Below are 22148 nucleotides of genomic sequence, written 5' to 3'. Positions count from 1 at the left end.
TATGGCCGCCATAACGCGACTGAGGGTGAGGTTGTAAGGGGTAAGTAGAGGATTTATACTAATATGAATACTACACTGTAAAACACTAGAATTCTTACAAAAGAATAAAAACCACCAGCAGATCACGCCCGGGATGGTTGCGACAATGAGCTGCCTAGCGGCAGAAAAGGAAACCCTTTAAAAATCGACAAATTACAACACTCTAATGTATTAGTGCCGGCCTCTCACAAGGCGACACCGGGTTCAATTTCCGGCCAGGTCAAGGATTTTTATCCGAATCTGAAGGCTGGTTCGGGATTTACTTAACCTACTAGACCTGGAATTTTAGAGCAAATGCCTATTTTGTTCCTTACGAAATAACATGAAAATTTTAAAATATGTTGATGTTCATGATAAATCCCCTACATTTAAAGCTTACGGACAAGTGGGCTAGTGTACTGTAGAAAAATTCAGGTTATTAAATGCTGAAAAGGGTACATCAGGTAATGGATGGGGGGGGGGGGGGGGGGGAGGTAGACTTACCTACTGAAACTGAACTGAAAAATGTAGGTAAATTTCCGTATGCCTCTCTAACATATGTGAGTGCGGAGCGCTTTTTGCTTCCAAAATGATTTTAACAGACTAAAGACTCAACCTGACTGTGGAAAATTTGGAGAAGATTATTGTTATGCACTGTAAAGCAAACTGCAAATGGAAGTGTTGTAGGAATGCTCCTCACAAATAAATAAACACATACTCCGTTCGCGTTTACACCGTTATGGGATTCCTGCCGTGCTGTAATTGTGTTCAGTGATTTTAGTATGAAGGTTTTAGTTCAGTACTGATTATGATTTTCCATATAATCCATAACTGTTTTTGGTAAATGTATTTTTAATTGTTTTAATTTTGCTGTTATTGCTGTTAAGAATAGGTTTACTAAGTTTCTGAAAGTAAAAGAATAACGTTACAATTTAAGTGTACTGTATATTGTAATATGTTAGTCAATTTTCTGTCTATTTACACATTTTATAAGTGCCTATTCTCTCCTTTAAAAACATACTGTATTTACTTATTTTAAAAGCCTATTTTGGGTGCACAAATCAACATTATTTAGAGTCTAACACCCCAGATCTACTGTAGTGATAACAGATGAGCTATCTGACGGTGAGACAGTGACTGCGGTCTAGAAACACAAAAATAATGATCGACAGGATTCGTTACGCTGACCACGAGTCACCTCACAACTTGCAGGTCTTCGGACTGACCAATGTTCACCTGGTAGGGCCAACGCCCTTCAAAGCTGTACTGACATGGGGTTTGTTTTTATGTTTTAGAAATTAAGATATAATGAGGTCATAAGGTAATCCAAGAAAGAATTCAAGTTTTCACGATAATTTGTGGTTCAAGAAAAAGTCCATACCTTTTAATCTTATGGTGGTTTGGAGGGCCAAATCAACAAACCTACCTTCCTGTCCCCCCCCCCCTCCCCCGGCGGAAAGAGAGATCCGAAGCCCCGTATTACATATCCGGATGTTTAATAATAAAAACAGACTTTAACCTCCTGTAGGTGACAGCGGAAGAATAAATCCATGGTATCCCATGCCCATCATACGAGGCGACTACAAACGGGGACCAGGAGCGTGGGTAGGCAACAATGATTTACATCTATTTACTTGTGTCAGTTTCCTCGTGTTCGTCTTTCCTATCCGACCTCCCTTGGTCAACTCTCGTTGTTTTCCGACCTGGACGGTATTAGGTTTACAAAGCTTAGGGTGTCACATTTTCACGCCCTTCGTGACCCCTACCTTTCTTTTGCCGGTACCTTTGTTCATCGAAGTGTCGAACCTCTTACATTTGCCTTCTGATTACTTTTAAAAAAGGCCTCCATGGCTCAGGCGGCAGCGCGACGGTCTCCCATCACTGGGTTCCGTAGTTCAAATCCCGGTCACTCCATGTGAAATTTGTGGTCAATCAATCAATACTGATCTGCATTTAGGGCAGTCACCCAGGTGGCAGATTCCCTATCTGTTGTTTTCCTAGCCTTTTCTTACAATATTTAAAAGAAATTGGAAATGTATTGCACATCTCCCTTGGTAAGTTATTCCAATCCCTAACTCCCCTTCCTATGAATGAATATTTGCCCCAATTTGTCCTCTTGAATTCCAACTTTATCTTCATATTGTCGACAAAGCGGAGGTGAAGCAGATTTTTCTCGAGGTGCTCCTGTTTTCCCTGTTATCTTTCATTCCAACAACACTCTCTAATATAATTTCGTTTCATCCGCCAGTCATTAATCATTGCCCCAGAGGAATACGACAGGCTTCGGCAGCCGGCACAGTTCCTATCCTCGCCCCTGACCCGGTCGAATGATTGGAAACAGGTTGTGGATTTTCAGAGAATGGGTGCCTGGTTCTAATTCCTCTTAAGACAATAATGACCCCCCCAGCCCCCACCACTTTGACCAACTCTTGTCCTTTCACGACCCCGAGGGTATTATGTTTGCAAGGCCTACGGAGTCTTCGATGTTCACGCCTTCATTGGCCTTTTTCCTTTCCGCAATCAATCTTCGAGAAGGGTCAGACAGCTTCTAAATTTTCTCCCCTCATTTAAGAGAGGATGTTTTCCCAGTTGTACTTCCTCTTAAAGCAATAACCACTACCACCGACATAAAATTTATCTCGTACTCATGACGCGAAAGGAAACTTCCAGTAATTTTTATTTATTGCTTCTCAATTTATCTGTTTTTATTATGACAAAGCACAGAATACCATACATGCCTTTGCGTCCGTAATTCTGTGGCTTGGTTCTAAAAGGGCCAATGTCATTTTTTTTTCTTTCGAAATTGAGATATTAACTGATACAAACGCGTTTTATCCTGGCTTGCAACATGTTAAAAGGGCCAATGTCTCTGTTAAGTACTAAACGAACAGTTAACGTTTAATTAAATAAGCCCTTGCCAATAATGTTAGATTACCAATAAAGATTAGAGACCAGGCAATTTTTAAAGAATACGATAGAAAAAATTAGCGTTTAATAAGGTGACTTCCACAAAGAAAGTATAAAGTTATTTAAAGTTAGTTGTTGAAAAAAATAATTGGAAAACTATAAGCAAAACTTCAAATGCTCATAGCTCAAAAACAGGTTTTTTGACATTGGCCCTTTTAGAATCAAGCCACAGAATTATCTACATACATTTGGGTATTAAAACAAGGCAACTTCTTGCGGCCGCGGAGTGTTTAGACGAATGCACTAGTGATGGGAGGAACAAATCCTCGGCTAGCACTAATTGGTAAACACAGTTCGCTGTAATGCACGGTAAATTAACTGCTCTCAATTTCAAAAACAGCGAGCTCAAGCTTTCCCTAAACCCGTCTCGTTTACAGAGTAGTTGCGAGGCCCCAAACGGCTGTTAGTGGAAGTGTCAATATTTCGAGACAGCCCACGAGGCTCTCGAGAATTCCTCCCTAGCGGCTAGATGAACGGCACTGGAACCCATTCGCACGTTCCTCTCTGGATAAAACTATCCCGCCAAGACGTAATAACGCTGTCTTCAACGATGACACAGATTTACACATTATTTTCGACGACTTGAAATTAACACAGTATGGTACCATTATCAGAAAAGGAGTAGGAAAATTGTTTAATTTAATTTGTTTAATTTGATCATCCTTCCAAATTCATCTTGGAACTTTATTTTGTGCTGCCAATTTTTCATCTTACTTTATAAGATCATTTTGTATTTCGAACCAAATATTATGGACAGGGAGGATCTTTTCCAAACGAAAGCGTAGCACCTATACCGGTATTGTGGAAAATTGGCAAGTTGACACACACTTCATACCAGCCGTGGGTGGGGGCGGTAGAATATATCAACATTAGTCTAGAAAGCCAAGAATCTTCTTCTTCTTTTTTGCTACAGCTTTATCCCACACCTGTGGGGTCTCGGGTGCGAACTGCGTCTCACGTGTAGATTTGCCCCTGTGTTACGGCCTGATGTCCTTCTTGACGCCAACCCTATATGGAAGGTTGTGAAAATTATTGCGTGTTTCTGTGGTGGTTGGTTATGTAGTGTGTTGTCTGAATATGATGAGAAGAGTGTTGGGACGGACACATACGCCCAGTACCCGAGCCAGCAGAATTAATCAGAAGCGATTAAAATCCCCGACCCGGCCGGGAATCGAACCCAGGACCCTCTGAACCGGAGGCAAGTACGCTGACCATTCAGCCAACGAGTCGGACCTAGAAAGCCAAGAATAACGACTGAGAACATTCGTCGTGCCGACCATACAACACCTCGTAATCTGTAGTCCTTCAAGGCTCTGCAGCGGTCGCTTGATAGTCCAAGGCCTTTCAGGGCTGCTGCTCCATGGTTTTTGTTTTCTTAATTTTTAGGTTGCGGGATGATAACAACAACTACACCTACCAAATAAATTGGTTTTTACTTTCTATCTATCTGATTTAAATTGTTACCTCGGAAATGCTGTTTTTAGAAAATATAATATATTTCGTGTCATTTATTCATAAACTTATATGGTTCCTCTATCTATTCATCTACCTAGCGTTTATCTAGGTGTTTCGTCATATCAGAGTTTATTGTTAATATTATTAGTAGTTATTAGTAAACGAACCTACCTAATCTAATGAGGAACTGCACATATTTTCACTAACCTTCTCTGGCCTATTATAGTTTATAGAGCATAATTTCGATTGTTTTCATAAAGCTTGTCCTTTTTAACATTAAGCTTCTGAGTAGCTAGTAGAATTTAATAAAATGTGTCAAATTCTTTATCTAAATGTACTTGTGTTGGTCTTACCATAACCATAAAAAGTCAACAGCTGTTCCCTATTATTTCCACCATCTTGGTTTTGGTGTTTCAGTCCGGGCGCTGCCTACGAGATACATATCTAATATAGTAGATACAACATTTTGTATGATTTTTCAAATTTTAAACTATGGCTGATGCGGATGTGGGAACAAGGAAGTTTACGACCTGTAGTGTGTAGAATTCAATTCATCAACTATTGTTATCAAATATAGCACAAGTGTGCTCCAACTGCATCGTGTGATGAGGAGCAAAACAACACTAACCGACGTAAGATGCAACCTTTTGCTAGAAAATATTGAAAAGCTACGTGTACCCTATTGTGACCAGTGCTAGGTCTAGCTAAAGTAATCAGTGATTTTGTGCTCTCGGTGTAAAGGGTTCGTGAATCTTTGTTGTATTTGATTTGGGATCGTATTGCAACATAGAGACAAAACTTAATCATTAAACGCTTATTTTGTAAACAATGATGTAAACCTGCTCTAAACTGTTTAGGGACAAAGATTTAATATTAAATAAGTATTTCATATTTTGAATTTTTGTTTTGACATTTTGGCAAAACAAATGTGATATATTGGGAAACATTTCTTCATACTCTGCCTTTCTCTAGTGATCTGCGATACAGAAGCATGTCTTGACTGAGGGGTATATTTTCATGAAGAGTTCGATAAATCGATGTCAGAAACGGAATGTCACTCTGTTTTTGAGGTAAAGGTTTAAAAAAATTCCTTTTAAATTTCAAAGAGCTAGCGATATATTATCGATTGTGAAAGCCTGCTGCACACTGTTACTCTCCTACCGGTGGGGTTGGCAGCGCGCCATGGTAGCTGTCAAAGAGTGATATACGAACTATTCCATGGCACCTTCATAATTGGTAAACGAGGTAGTTTAGCAGCATGAGGAAAATGAATAGAACTGAACCCAATCGCCTGGAAAGATCACGGCGGAAAACATTACCAATATTTCCTCTCGGCCTTATCTTCAATTCGCCCAAACCGGCGCCATATAGATGTTTACAATACCGGTTTCACTAATATTCATTCTAAGGAATATTGCCACTACTTGTAGAAATACGAAAAAAAATCATAAATTTTATCAAATGATGGTGAAAATCCGACAAAAAGAATGATATCATTGATTGATGACTGATTCATTCGACCATCGATACGGCCATGTGTGGGCCACGTTTGCACAATCTACCTGCTCTTCAGTCACGCAGACTAATGCCCTTCTTTCTGCACTCTCGTCAAAGATCCTGAAGTCTTTGGCTTCTCCATGCCGAGATGTTCCGTGCCATGGCCAGTGGATTTTGGGGGTGCATCCCTCGTTCCCGCAACCATTTTCCTACATTTTGTACCGCCCTGTAGGCTTTCCTCCATGTGTACCTATGATAGGCCCTCAGGCTTTTCTTCCAGAAGGAGTATTCTGTTGGCCAGCCTCTCTTTATTATTCCTTTTAATGTGTCCATATTTTTTCCACTTGTTTAACGTCGCACTAACACATCGAAGGTTTTCGGCGACGGAACGGAAGGACGGGAAAGGGCAAGGATTGGGAAGGTGGCGGCCGTGGCCTTCGCCTGGTGTGAAAATGGGAAACCACGGAAACCGATGCCGAAGGTAGGATTCGAACTCACTATCTCCCAAATACCAACGCACAGCTGCGCAACCCTAACCGTACAGACAACTCACTCGGTAATGTGTCCATAAAAGGCTACTCTACTTTTCCTCATTGTCGACGTAATTTTTTCGATCGCTTATAGAGTCCTTGGTTCGATCTCAACCGGAAAGTATGTTGGTCCTTTTGCTACTATTTTGGTAGCAAGAATCTGCGAAGAAATATTCTTTTTTCTTTTTTGAAGGTCAGTCTGCCATCCTTGTCAATGTATCCGCTCCATAAAAGCACTCCGTTCTGACCTCTGTGAGGCAATACTTTAATTTGGCTTGAATGCAGATGGAGTAGGACTTGTACGTGTCATGGCATTATCCGAAGGCTATCTCCGTACTCATCACCCTGTCTTTTCATGCCTCCTTTTCATTTCCATTCGTCGATGTAGTGGTCAGCGTCTGTACCTAGGTTAGGGTCGGCAGTACGAACATGTTCCAGCTCTTACCAATCTCGTTCTAAATATTGAGGGGCTTCGGACTCCGGTCCCATGTGAACAGATTTACACAAATACCAGGGTGGGAAAACATGCATCGGAATGATATCATTATAAGGACAAGTCTTTAGAGAATTTAACAATGTTGATACAAACATTACACAACCTCCCAGCAGTTGGTCGTAAATATTTTCACGTCAAAATGAAATACCACAAAATGGGGACGAGATGCAGGAAGGCGGAGGTGGAGATTTTTATTTTAAGAGGAAATATAATGAGATAATCACCTTCCCTTAACTATAGTGGACCGGGCGAGTTGGCCGTGCGCGTAGAGGCGCGCGGCTGTGAGCTTGCATCCGGGAGATAGTAGGTTCGAATCCCACTATCGGCAGCCCTGAAAATGGTTTTCAGTGGTTTCCCATTTTCACACCAGGCAAATGCTGGGGCTGTACCTTAATTACGGCCACGGCCGCTTCCTTCCAACTCCTAGGCCTTTCCTATCCCATCGTCGCCATAAGACCTATCTGTGTCGGTGCGACGTAAAGCCCCTAGCAAATAAAAAAAAAACTATAGTGGAAAAATGTCCCACGCTTCAATCGACCAAGGTGAGAGCAAATTTGCTTCGTAACTACGCCGAATTCCCAAGTGTAATTATATTTTTCAATCTACAGGGTCGTTCGTTGTGGCAAAGAATAAACGTTAACATTACACTTCCTAGCAATACGATTTTTTTTTACAATTTTCTTTGAGTTGCACCGACGAAGATATGTCTTATGGCGACGATGGAATGGGAAGGGCCTAGGAATGGGAAGGAAGCGGCCGTGGCCTCAATTAAGGTACAGCTCCAGCATTTGCCTGATATGAAAATGGGAAACCACGGAAAACCATCTTCAGGGCTGCCGACAGTGGGGCTCGAACCCACTATCTCCCAGATGCAAGCTCATAGCTGAAACTAAAATATACTCAGAAGATAACCAACAGTCACAAACGGCAAGACAGAACATTTCATTCTTCCGCAATAGAGTAGTTTTACAGAATATCCCGACTTCTTGTTTGCGGGCACCAGCGGGATTTGTTACAATATTTTAAATAGGAACCAACGGTAGAACCTGAATTTCCTGTACGTGATAGCTTACTGCGAAGAACACTGTCTTCAGGTCAGGCTCATAAGCTGTACCTCAACATTTCATGGCTGATTTTTGGATAAAAAGTGCGACAAAATGTGTGATGGAAGTGATGTCACATTAGTCGTTACCGTAGGCCTTGGTCGCCAAAGCTGCTGCGGTTATAAGTTCCTTTGACGGAGAGTTGCAATTCTCTTTGATATACAGAGTTTCATTTATTGAAAGACATTCATGGTCATTAGCTGTTCGCAAAGGGAAAAGTTTCTCATACATGGAAGTCTGTAGTCAATAAAGGATTTTTAACGTTTCTTATTACTTTATACATATATCACAAAGTTTCTATCAATAACAAATGTAATAAATAACTTTTTTTTGCATTGAAGTAGTAATTAACTATAATTACTTTTTTCATATCATTATTATAAGTACCGGTACACAGACAAACCAAATGCTGTACAAACCTAAACTGGTTGATGAAATGAAAAAATGAAATTGCGTATGGCTTTTATTGCCGGGAGTGTCCGAGGACATGTTCGGCTCGCCAGATGCAGGTCTTTTGATTTGACACCCGTAGGTGACCTGCACGTCGTGATGAGGATGAAATGATGATGAAGACGACACATACACCCAGCCCCCGTGCCTGCGAAGTTAACCAATTAAGGTTAAAATTCCCGACCCTGCCGGGAATCGAACCCGGGACCCCTGTGACCAAAGGCCAGCACGCTAACCATTTAGCCATGGAGCCGGACAACTGGTTGATAAACTGTTCATAGTTAATTGAAGTATTCATGAACTATTCAGGGAATTCATGTCTTCAAGAGTTTTAGCACTCGCATTTAAAACAAATCACCTTCAGCATTACATTTCATTTCTTACAAACTAACGATGATAAAAGGCCAAAAGCTTTAGTCTATTTTGAATAAAAAAAGAAAGGGATATTTCGTAATTCCTGGAAGAACAGGAGTGGGCGGGCTCATAGCACGTCTTCAGCTAAGAGTCCCTTTCTACCTACTAGGGTTAGCAGAGTGCTTGTAACTGTGTAGAACATGAAGCGCATTAAGAAATTCAAGACTTGTCTTGTCGGCTACGCACCCTAAAACACAATCCATAAGACCATGACAAAACTGGAAACTCTTAGCTGAGCTGCTGGATTCCAAGCTTTCGGATAGCACAATTAACAATAACATAATATCTCGAACAGATTGCTTTAAATACCCGGGAGAAAGGATAACAAACAACACAAAAGAAAAGGTAGCTACTGATATGAGAGTAAACAAAATGGAAAGGATGTTTCATACGACAAAAAATATATAAGATAAGAAATCTCTATCTTGGAACTTGAAATTAAGACATTATCAAACATTGGCCCGGCCAAAAATTGTATATGCAGCAGAAACTCTTAAACTTACAAGAATTGGGGAGCTATTTTTAAAGTTGAAAAACTGACAGCTGTAATGAGGAAAAGAAGACTCCAGTTTTTTGGAAACATTTATAGAATGAACAACAATAGGCTAACTAAAATCTTCAACTTATTGAACAGTTACAAATCCAAGCCAACGTGGTTCATTGAAATTGAAAAGGATATGAAAAACGCAGCAATTAAAATAGATACAATAGAAAACAGAACACGTTTCAGAGAAATAACACAAAAGGCAGGATTTCAGGAGAGAAAGAAATTAACAACTGGAAGAACATGGACTCGAAGGGAAAAGGAACAACATTCTCAGAAAATGAAGGAAGTTTGGAAACGAGGGAAGTTAAATGCAAAGAATAGTAACCAAAGTTGATTTATCGTACCCTAAAAAGGGTTATTCGAATAATAATAATAATAATAATAATAATAATAATAATAATAATAATAATAATAATAATAATAATAATAATAACAATACTAATAATAATAACGTCTGGAACCGAAGTAAGTAGTGTGAGAATGGATTGAAATATTGAAAGAAAAGGGAATCTATGAATCATTTATAATGGGACCATCAAACAAACGAATTGTAATAGAACACTAAGTTTTCTTTGATGATCTAGTCATACCAGCAAAAACAACTCATGGGGGAATGATAAAACTAGAAGACCTTGTAAAGTGTGCGGCCAAAATAGGATTACAAGTTTCCTGTAAAAGAAACAGAATGCATCACTACTATCAACAATGCACCTGCAAAAATTGAAATATCCAAAAACAAAAGAATTAAAAGAGTCAACACATTCAGATACTTAGGTGAAGTAATAACAGTAACAACAGTAGACAAGGAGAGCATGAAGGCACGAATTCACAGAATGGAAACAGCTTATCACACAACGATGCATGTGTATGTTCGTATGCTCAGTCGTTAGCCCTAAGGTTGGTTGGATCCTCAACAGTTCCGCCATCAGCTGTCATAGATGGCCTAGGCATCACTGAAGAGGCGAACTAGGGAAGTGAGGAGTGAGGTAGTTTCCCGTTGCTTTCCTCACCGAGTCAGAAATTGCTATTACATACCAGTCTGCCAAGCCCACTGAAATGCATGCATCAACCGACCCTATGAGCAACATTTTCACACCATTCATAGCAGGGACTGGCTGCATAATGAATGGCATTACTGGCATCACTCATACCTCAGTCACTTTCATATTGTCAAAGCCAAGGATAAGACTGAGACAGGTCAATGAAAGTAACAAAATTCCTCTAGCCTATACCAGAAGATACAGTGCACTGTAAACACTAGGTCCCGCCAGCAAAGGCTAGCGATGAATATATACAACAATAATATTCAGTATCCAGGAATGCTAAATTGAGACACTACAAAACTGTTTTATCCACCAGTTTTATGTGCAACAGAGTATTTGAATACCATCTCAGATAGAAAAATAAGCAAAAGAGAAAAGAGAATGGGACCTGTTTGGGAAAAAGGCATATACAAATAAAGACCAAAACAAGATTTATAGCCAGCATCAGAAAAAAATACGTCATGCTTTCAGAAAAACAAAATTAAGCATTTTTCAAAAAAGCCGAAGAATGTCTGGAATTAGTTAATATTAAAAAAGAACAAACTGCAAATAGAAAATAATTTAGGAAGGCAATATTTGATGGTAAATATCCAGAGAAACGCAAGAAGAAATCAGGAAGTTAATGGAGGTAAGAAACAACACGGAGAAAGGATGAAGCAGTTTTGGGAAGCCAAGAAAAAGAAAATTGTTTCATGTGGTCCTAAGATGGCCTAACTGAATGAAATAATAATAATAATAATAATAATAATAATAATAATAATAATAATAATCCTCACCACATAGGGTTGCCTGGTTCTGTCCACCGCATGCACGTTCAACGATACGCTAGGAAACCAGGTAATCGCCTCATTACCTAATTTACTCCCACGTCCCAGGGAGTGTGCCTTGTTATATGAAGGTTACACGTGGATGGCTGATCCCCGTATCCCGTTGCCACCCCCACCCAACATCACTTGACATCAGAGGAAATTACAGCAAGCAGTCACCAGATGATTCTCTCATACGCCCGCGGGCTTAGCAGCTCATCTCCTAACTCGCGAGGATATATTAAAGTCACGAAGGTTTATGAGGATGTCTGCAGCAATGCGAGGAAGGGAATTAACTAGGCAGCACGATCACGATTTAGAGACTTATGATGACTACCTGGGAAGTACATTTACAGAAATTATAGAGAGACTGAATAGAATACATGCAATTCAAAATGCCATGTACTGTAATTAGAAAAGAAGTCGATAACAAATGAGCAGCTCAATAACATCCCCCTGAGTACGATAGTTGAACAGATGCTTGCCTTCGACGTCTCATTTTCCATGTACATGAACAACATTTCATTTTTTACAATATGCTTTGCGTCGCACCGACACAGAAGGTCTTATGGCGACGATGGGATAGGAAAGGGCTAGGAGTGGGAAGGAAGTGGCCGTGGCCTTCATTAAGGTAAAGCCCCAGCATTTGTCTGGTATGGAAATGAGAAACCACGGAAAACCATCTTCAGGGCTGCCGACAGTGGGGTTCGAACCCACCATCTCCCGAATGCAAGCTCACAGGTTCGCGCCCCTAACCGCACGGCCAACTCGCTCGGTTCATTTCATCTTCACTGAATAACTGCAACCATCATCTTTATGCTGACGACCTTCCAACGTACACTGTAAAATCGATGGCACTAAATTCGCACTCCACCAAATTAATTCTGCTTTAAATTGAATTAGCTCCTATGTAAAATAGGACTGCTTATCTGTTAACCCCAAGAAGGCCAAACCACGGCTATTGAATTTCCTAAACATAACGTTATCGCCCACTCTGATACTTTGTGGTTTTCTTTAATCAAGACTTTACCCCCTACCCTGATGGAGTGGGGCGGGCCACCTAAAGGTCAACATCGTCTCTTTCGCCGGGCTCTTTGTGGTACTACTACTACTACTACTACTACTACTACTACTACTACTACTACTACATGTTTTCATTCCTCCCCGAAAAAGGAAGACGGGCCTCTTAGTCGGTGACGCCGTCTCTCAGGTCAGGAGATTTGTTACGGTGAAGGAGATGCTCCTGGTCTGTACGAGGAACTGTCCCAGCATTCGCCTTAGTGAAGGAAAATGGAAAACTATTTTCAGTATAGCCGACGGTGGGGACCAGTCCCTCTCCGTCTCCCGAATAGAGAGGGGTAGAGCCACGGTAGAGCCGTAGCCACTTGTAGGCCGTAGCCTACACTGCAAACATCGACGTCCTTCGTGATCATCATCAAGCTGACTCGTTGGCTGAACGGTCAGCGTACTGGCCTTCGGTTCAGAGGGTCCCAGGTATTAGTATTTACAAGACAGGTACATAAGTAGCGACTACAGAGAAAACATCGAGGTTTTCTTTTTTCTTTTAATAACATAACTACATATAATATGAAGATGGTTACAACGAGTTGAATATCCACGACATATACATTTACCAAACAGATTTTTTTTTAATATGAAAAGAGGAAGGAAACACCCATTTTTATGTTTCTATTTAAACCACAGAAACACAGGTAGAACAACGAACAGATATTTTAAAGTATTACAAACGGGAAGGAAAACACCAACATACGTGAAAATCCACAGCCTATTTCCAGTCATTCGACTGGGCAGGAATGGAATGAATGAATGAATGAATGAATGAATGAATGAATGAATGAATGAATGAATGAAAGCGCCCCCATACAGCGGCGAGAATAGGAATTGTACCGGCTGCCGAAGCCTGTCGCACTCCTCTGGGGCAATGATTAATGAATGACACATGAAATGAAATGATATTGGAGAGTGTTACTGGAATGAAAGATGACAGGAAAACACGGAGTACCCGGAGTACCCGGAGAAGAACCTGTCCCGCCTCCGCTTTGTCCAGCACAAATCTCTAATGGAGTGACCGGGATTTGAAGCACGGAACCCAGCGGTGAGAGGCCGCTGCGCTGACACCCGAGCCACGGAGGCTACCCAATCATTTCTACATACCAACCGCATATACAGGTAACATATTATGCGTGAGACGAGACTACGATAGTGAATGATAAGACTGAACATAACAAGAATGAATGATTTAACAGGGCTTGATTTAACATGTAAATAGATACATGTGTATGTACATTATAAAGAATTGGGGAAGAATGCTCCTTCGTGGTGAAATCTATCATGTGATAAGCGCAAATGCTAGTGGATAATAAACTGCATCTTCACTTGCTATATATGCCCTCCCGGGCTAGCAAGAGCAACGAACGAAATAAATTCAGGAAACTTAATCGTCAAAAAATTGCCAGTGTTTCAGCCCAGTGCGGAATGGACTCCCGTCTCTAACAAGGTCCTAAATATTCTAGTAACCCATCATCGAGATAAAAATACAAGGACGCCGCGAACGAGGAGTGGTTGCAGTGTTGGGTGTGGTGGGTTTTCCACCAATCATGTTGAGTTCGACTGTCGGACTGAGGCGACAGTAGCGTTGGCTGCCGCTAGTCTCCCTCCGGTGTCAAGAGTATCTGAGCGGAGTACGGTGTTTGCACTGCCTTGGAATACATCTGTGCCCCGCCGGAGTAAGAGTAGAATATCGTCGTGTATACTGAGCAAAATACTGGCTGTGCATTCTCTTGGAGTACTGTGTGTGTGTACAGTACTACCGTGGACTGAGGACCACCGTGGAAGAGCTGTCATGAGTGTAATTGGAACAGTGTTAATGGTCGTTATTGTGAGGAGTATTGTCCTGCCAGTTAGCACACTCTTGAGATGTTGCTGTTTAGCTGTCAGTGTTAGTTCACTATGTTTGTGTGAATTACTGGACTGAATCTGGAGTCGAACCAAGGAATAGTCATCGTGTATTGCAGGAGTCACCAGCCCTGGTTCGTATCAGTCCACCTGTAGCTAGTATGCGTGGTGACTGGATTTGCGATCAAAAGTGAAATAAGACGAGGCTGTCAATAAGGATATAGTCGTCTCAGCCGGACTACCTACTGTACAGAGACTTGTAAAGTGGGGAGCTATTAGTGAGTGAGGTCATTCACGGCTGAATAGAATTGTGTGTGTGTGAAATAAATTAGAGCGATAAAACAGAGAGTTTTATTCATAACAATATATCATTAGTTTTACGTCGCACGAATAGGCTACAGACAGGTTTCCTGGCGACGGTAGGATAGGAAGGTGCTAGGACTGAAAACAAAACTATAGTGGCCATAAATAAAGCACAGTTCCAGCATTTGACTGGTGTGAAAACGGGATACCGCGGAAAACCTTCTTCAGGGCTGCCGATAGTGGGGGTACGAACCCACTATCTCCCGAATGCAAGCTGAAAGCAACGCGAACCAACCGCGTAGCCAGCTCACTCTAGCAAATATAAGACGCATAAATATGAATATGGGCGATAAATGAACATTCTAAATTGTGTTCTTTACATCTTCCACAAGCGGATGGGGTCGCGCGTGCGAAATATGAAACACACGTGGACTTGATACAGCTGGTTGCTCTTCCTCGCGCCAACCGAATGTGGAAGGATTAGACACATTATAAATGAAAACGTCGTAAATCTTATTAATGTGGCTCTGCGGTGCAATGCAAATAGAATGTATATAAATGTACAGAAGTTTACATATGTCCGCTTAAGTAGAGCAAGAAAACCGTTACAACGTCAAATTTCACTGTGTGGTAAAAACCTGTAACTTGCACCTCAATAAAACTGCTTGGAATTCACATTTGCAGCAACGTAAAATGGAACACGCATGTGCAAAGCATACATACAAAGTCTTGGGATTTATCCGCATATCTCTAATGGAAGGTAGAAAGAAAGCAATTCAGACGGCCGATTAAACAGTACGGCCAATATTATTGTACGGGCTTCCTGCACCACCACTACAGGAGAGAACAAGGCGAAACTAAAGGAGCTTAAAGCCGAGCAGAACATCTAATTGCTCAACACAGTCATTTAAATACAGCCAGGTCACTGCCCCCCATAACAGCTCTCTCTAAAGAAACGGTAACTGCTTTCCTGAGAACATCCCTCGCAGATAACATTCACATCAACTCTATCAACCGCTTACAGCTGATTATCAAAGTGGCTTCTTTATTCGTTCTGCTCGGCTGTGGAATTAACTCACACCACAGAAAAAAAAAAAGAAAAAAAAATTACTACCAAACATTTATGTAGAGAGATTTAAAAACTTTCTGAACATAACGTTATTTTCTATTTGCGTGAATGGTCAGTACGCGTGGGAGGGCGAATGGATGTTTGTGATTCCGAGTGCGTGAGACAGTACGTGGGTGTGAATGAGTCCGCCTAGCTGGAGTATATGTGGGAATTCCCGTGCATAGGTAGAGTTACCAGATGTTCAACAGCTCCTGTGAATACTATGTATTTAATACGTCTATAAAAATACGGTAATTGTGTTGTAAGCACATTATGTAATCTATAATATAGTAATCATTTAATACTTCAATTTTACGTCGGCGGTTGCTGAGTAGGCTTCGGCCGACAAGTGTCCGCGGCTGGTCCGACAGCTTTGCACTCCGACCCACCAACTGAGCAGAGGAGGCGTGGCCACGGTCCTACCGTGGCTCTACGCCTCTGCATTCGGGAGACGAAGAAGGGCTGGTCCCCACCGTCGGCTGTCTTAAAAATGGTTTTCCATTCTCCTGCACTAAGGCGAATGCCGGAACATTTCCTAGTATACGCCACGGCCGCCAATCCCCTCACCTTCTCCAAGCATCTCCTTCACTGTAAGAAATCTCCTGCCCTGAGAGACGGCGCCACCGTCTCAAAGGCACGCCTCACCCAGTAGTAGTAGTAGTAGTAGTAGTAGTAGTAGTAGTAGTAGTAGTAGTAGTAGTAGTGTAATTTTAAGAGGGAATGGAGCCACCTTCGTGTACATAGAGATGGAGCTATGCCCTTTCTTCATTCACCACCCCTGAACTATATCAACAATTAATGGAAAATAAATAAATAAACAAATAAATAAATAATATTCACTGTTGTGCTTTTCTGTGGTGGCAGCTAGTGTGTTGTGTTGTATGTAGATGAAGAGCCATGTATTGAGACGGGGACCTTCTGAATCGAAGGCTGCCACACTGACAAAATAACCTTAGGCAGTTTTAATTAAGTACTGTGTGTGTCCGACCCTTCACTACGAGGTCGGATAAGAAGAGAGATGAATCTTTATACCATGTTTTACGGCCGGATGCCCTTCTGATGTCAACGTCATCACAGAAGTTAATTAATTAATAAACAGTAGGAAGGAAGAGAGTGAAACTCTGTGCCGGCAGATAGCCTACTCCTGTCGAATAGCACTACAGGTCCTGTTCAAGGATTAACGTCCCCATCTGATGGACGAATCATCATCAACAGCGTCATATGTCCTCACTCTATATGAGCACTGCAGAGAGGTTTGGAATTTAATCCAGGCTTTTGGCACGCAATGCAGTGATTAGAAACTGTATACCACCACCTCCCCTACCCTGCCGGCCAACATGCTGCTGGTGAAATTTTTTTGCCACCAACGGGATTAGAACCGTCGAACCGGCTAACCACGCCGTCAGACTACACGGAACTGACGCCTTGCCGATCACTGCCATCAGGCAGACTTTCGAACACGTATTGTAAAACGTCCAAATCCTTTACTGTATTGCATTTTTCTAGAACTCAAGGGGCTGCCTGGCCGAGGCGGTAAAGGTATGCTCCCTTTTCCGGGAAGGACGTGGGCTCAGTTCCCCGTCAAGGAGTCGAAAAATTTAAGAAACTGCCACATCGCGGGGTGCACATGTCCCTGAGGTTCATTCGATCTACACCAAAAATGAGTACCAGGTTAATTCCTGGAGGCAAAAGCTGTCGGGCGTAGAACTACCCACTCGTGCCGGAGTTACGGATAGTGGAAACCTTTACTTTCCATCCCTCTCAGGGCCTTTCATGGCCTGTACGGAGATGACTTTGCTTTGCTTTTCTGGAGCTGAACATGGTTACAATCCCGCTGCACGTCCTCGTTCATGTGAAGCACATAGCATATTCTAGTCCATGAGAGACCGACATGAAGTCTTCATAGACTATTTTCTCGAGAGAAAATAAAAACCTTCCAATTGTTTTTAAGTTCCTCTTCACCGCGCCTGAATTGTTTGGTGTACGTTTATTGGGGTTCTCTAATTAATTAGCAAGCTAGCAAGAAGCGAGAGCCCTGGCCATTATTGCAGCCTGTGCTCTGTGTTATGCGCTTACATTACCATATTCCACTCCACTGCGCTTAAAATCACCCAGTCATCTTTTCGTCATCAAGTAATTTCACTTGTCTATTATATGCGACATAAGCTACGAAAAGGTCACCGTATGAATTGCTGAGTGAGGTCATGCCCAAGCTTTCAGCCGTGAATTGGACTGCAAATAAACACACATACAGAATACAGACCGGCGAAAAAGTTCAACACTTATTTCTTATGTAAAATCTTAATTTATTCCACTAAAATGTACCGTTTTCCAATATTCATTTACATTTTACAAAAACTTGATGTTCGGCTAAAGAAAATACCAAAAATTAGTTTTATAACTGAAACCAGGCCGCCTGCGTGGTGTAGTGTTTGGTGTGATTAGCTGTCACCCCCAGAGGTCCGGGTTCGATTTCTGGCTCTGCTACAAAATTTGAAAAGTGTTATGAGGTCTGGAACGGGGTCTACTCAGCCTCCGTTCCCACTTCTCCAGGCATATGCCGGGATGGTACCTAACGTAAGGCCACGTCCGCTTCCTTCCCCGTTCCTTGCCTATCCCTACCAATCTTCCCATCCCCCACAAGGCCCCTGTTCATCATACCAGGTGGGACCTGTCCTTCTCTCCAGTTGTATCCCCGACCCAATGTCTCACACTCCAGGACACCGCCTTTGACCCGGTAGCTGTAGGAGCTCTCTCTAAATCTGGGGAAAAACCAACCCTATAGGGTAAACGGATTCATAATAATAATAATAATAATAATAATAATAATAATAATAATAATAATAATAATAATAATGATAATAATAAACTGAACCTGCCCACTTCAGCACCTGAATTGTGATGGTGATGGCGATTATTATTTCACGACCAAGTAAAACTGGCAACCACCGTTCGTTGCTTTGATCACGAAAGTCTTTCTAACTTTCATTATTTCAAACTTATAAGTGTGAGAATGTTTGTTTCACATATTAAGACAAGTATTCTCTGACAAAAACGCACTATGGGTGATACTACACCACACAAATTATGGAGTTTTCATCGCAACTGAATCTTCCTTAAGTTTCTAGTAGATATTTGGCCACTCTAGCTGCACTTCAGGAAGACACCTCACCTCAGGATAACATGCAACATATAAATTTGTTCCTATGACAAGAAATGCAGTTTTAATACCAGTTATGCATCTATACAAATATTGCAAAGTAAATACGTTAGTGAGTTTATATGTGGATGCTAGTCGCAGGAATCACTAATCCGACTCCTTGGCTGTATGGTCAGCAGTGAGGCACTCAGCTCAGAGGGTCACGGGTTCGACTCATTGGTGGGTCGGGGATTTTAATCACGCCAGGTTAATTCCTCTGGCTCGGGGACTGGGTAGTTTCTTTTACAATTTGCTTTACTTCGCGCCGACACAGATAGGTCTAATAATAATGTTATTGGTTTTACGTCCCACTAACTACTTTTACGGTTTTCGGAGACGCCGAGGTGCCAGAATTTAGTCCCGCAAGAGTTCTTTTACGTGCCAGTAAATCTACCGACAAAAGGCTGATGTATTTGAGCACCTTCAAATACCACCGGAATGAGCCAGGATATAACCTGCCAAGCTGGGGTCAGAAGACCAGCGCCTCAAGCGCCTCAACCGCCTAAGCCACTCAGCCCGGCTCACACAGATAGGTCTAATGGCTACGATGGGACAGGAAAGGACTAGGAGTGGGAAGGAAGCGCCCGTGGCCTTAATCAAGATAGAGTCGCAGCAAATGCCTCGTGTGAAAATGGGAAACCACGGAAAACCATCTTCAAGGCTACCGACAATAGGGTTCGAACCCACTATCTAAAGAATGCAAGCTGATAGCTACTGGGTGTTTGTATTTGTCCCAACACCGTCCTCTTCACACTACCAACCACGACCAAACACGAAATAGTGAAAACATCCCTCGATGTAGGGCTGGCATCAGGAAGGGCATCGAGCTGTAAAACTTGTGCGGTAGAAGCAGAAGAAGAACTCTTTGATATCTCTAAACCAATTTCAGTCGCTATTTCGCTATCATAAAGCGTACGCCTGTTATGTTATGTGACCCTCTCAGACTGATTCTGATGGGTTCCGTCTGCTTCCGCTTCGAACGCTAGCGCTGTACCGCGTCCAAGGAGCCATCCGCTGACGAATGAACGTACCATTTCTACTTCTATTGGGTAACGTCTAAATTCAAACTTCATTGTTTTGGAAGCCTTTCTCGTGGACAGAGCAGATTTTCTTCCAATGACGCAGAGCATAGTTCTCTGCGAAACGTAAAGAATTTCACCTTATTTTCTTGACACGGCATATGCCCAAAAGCCTATATCATGTCTATAAGTACGGGCCGTGAAAGCATAAATGGGAACATCATAAAGCTTATTTCTTCCAGATTCTTCTTGATTCCTTATGCCCAACTAAGGAGCGCATTCGAAAATATTTAGAACCATGTTTCTTCTTTTCTTCCCTTCTGCCTTATTCTGTCCATCTTGTATATTTTCTTTTAAATTTCTGCGAAAATTTATATTTGTTTACTAAGATTATAAATTTTGCTCTAACTTGAATGGTTTCCGCGATATTACCAATCTCTGCTAGATCTTCCTTTATTTCCACTAATCAACTGTTGCTGTTTTTCAGGGCTAGTGCTATGTATAGAAATGTCTTTGACAGACTGTTGTTATCCGTTCTGTGTGGGTGTCCGTAAAATTTTAATGTTTCTTTTTTCTAATTGTATCTGTAATTTTGTCCGTCACTTAGGCTAATAACTTTCCTGTGGATTGTTTTTCATCCAAATTCCATTTTCGTATTCTGATGCTAGGATTTTTCTAAGAATTTTGCTCTATTGTTTCTCGATGTTTATTTGTGATCTGCCGCCGGTTATCATGGTTTCGAATGCATAAAGAGCTTTTGTTTTGATGACCTCTAGTGTCGTAATTCTGCATTTTTAATATAGATATTTTGTTGTATCTGTTCCAGGTAATTTTGTAAGCTTTTTGCAGTTTATCAGTTCTTTGTTTGTTTGTTTGTTTGTTTGTTTGTTTGTATCCTGATCAATCCCTCCTAGATACTTGAATTTATCAAGGTGGAAGATTTAACAAATTTGGTGATTAATGATTGATCTTCCAGGCACTAATGTCAATGGAATTATTGCCCGCGTAGCAATTATTGTGGAGATTTATCTCCCGTATGCAGTTATCAGACTGTGCATCTTATAAGGGCTTCTGATAAGTTCACCTGCATACACCCTAGCGTCAGTGGGTAGGGTCGGACACATCCCACTGTGATGAGTCTAGTGTCAGACCTAAGACGAAACGCTGGTTAACAGAGCAAACGCCTGTAAAGCCTTACATCGGATCTGTTTTTGACATTTTTGACATGCTCTATTGGTGAAAAATATCTAATTCCTCCATGGGAATTCGTAAAAACGTTTGTCTGGAGTGTGCTTTTGAAAGAGAATGAAAGCTGGGCACTGAACAAGAAAAAGGAAGCCTAGAAGCTGTTGAAATGTGGATCTGGAGGAAAGTGAATTGCACTGGCTGGAAAAAGAAGAACAGTAATAATGAAGTACTGAGAAAAGTGGGCTTTACGTCTCCATCCGACAGACGAATCACGACCAACAGCGTAATTTGCTTTCACTCCATGTGAACAATGCGGAGAGGTTAGGAACTGAACCCAGGGTTTTGGCATGCAATCTAGCGATTTGAAATTTTGTACCACCACTTCTCCTACCCAGCCAGCCAACATCATGACAATTTCGTTTTTCCACCAACAAGACTCGAACCAGCTAACCACAGTGTCGGACCATACAGACTTGACACCGTAAAGATCATGACCACCAGACGGGCTGTAGCTATTTTACAGTACTCCATATCGCGTCAAACATGGAGATCCAAACGAATGAATTTCAAAAAGCGTGTCGAGTTGTTTCTCACATCTGACAGTTCTCAAGTTATTTTAACGATCAAAACAAGGAAATCGCAACAGCAAGTACAAACCTTCAAGTCTGCGAGATGATGAGTTACTTCATTTCACAAACAATCAAGAGTGTAATTTTCTTTAATATTTGACAACTTGTCAGCACAACCGCCAGACTGGTGTGATGGAATTCCTTAACGAAGTTATTTCATTTCAGAGGGTGATGGAATGATTGAAGAAAAAGAGTGTTTCTCTCTTAGAGATTGTGTTTACCTCACCAAGGCGAAATGTTTCAAACTTCTAGACATCAAAATACCACGACAGACTGGCGTCCTTTTATCGATTCTTCCGAGTTGGGATGATAGTTATCTCGCCAAGAAGATATGCCTGTTTGTTTGGTGGGGTCAATTTGTTCTTTACTCGTACAGTTCCTATTTACTGATTAGCACAGAGTACTTTGATAAAGGAAGATCTTCAGCCTCTCCTAGTTATGTCTAGGACACCTGGAGCTA

This window comes from Anabrus simplex, chromosome 8 (assembly GCF_040414725.1).
Source record: "Anabrus simplex isolate iqAnaSimp1 chromosome 8, ASM4041472v1, whole genome shotgun sequence".
NCBI classification, from domain to species: Eukaryota; Metazoa; Arthropoda; class Insecta; order Orthoptera; family Tettigoniidae; genus Anabrus; species Anabrus simplex.
Note: the sequence above shows the minus strand (reverse complement) of the source record.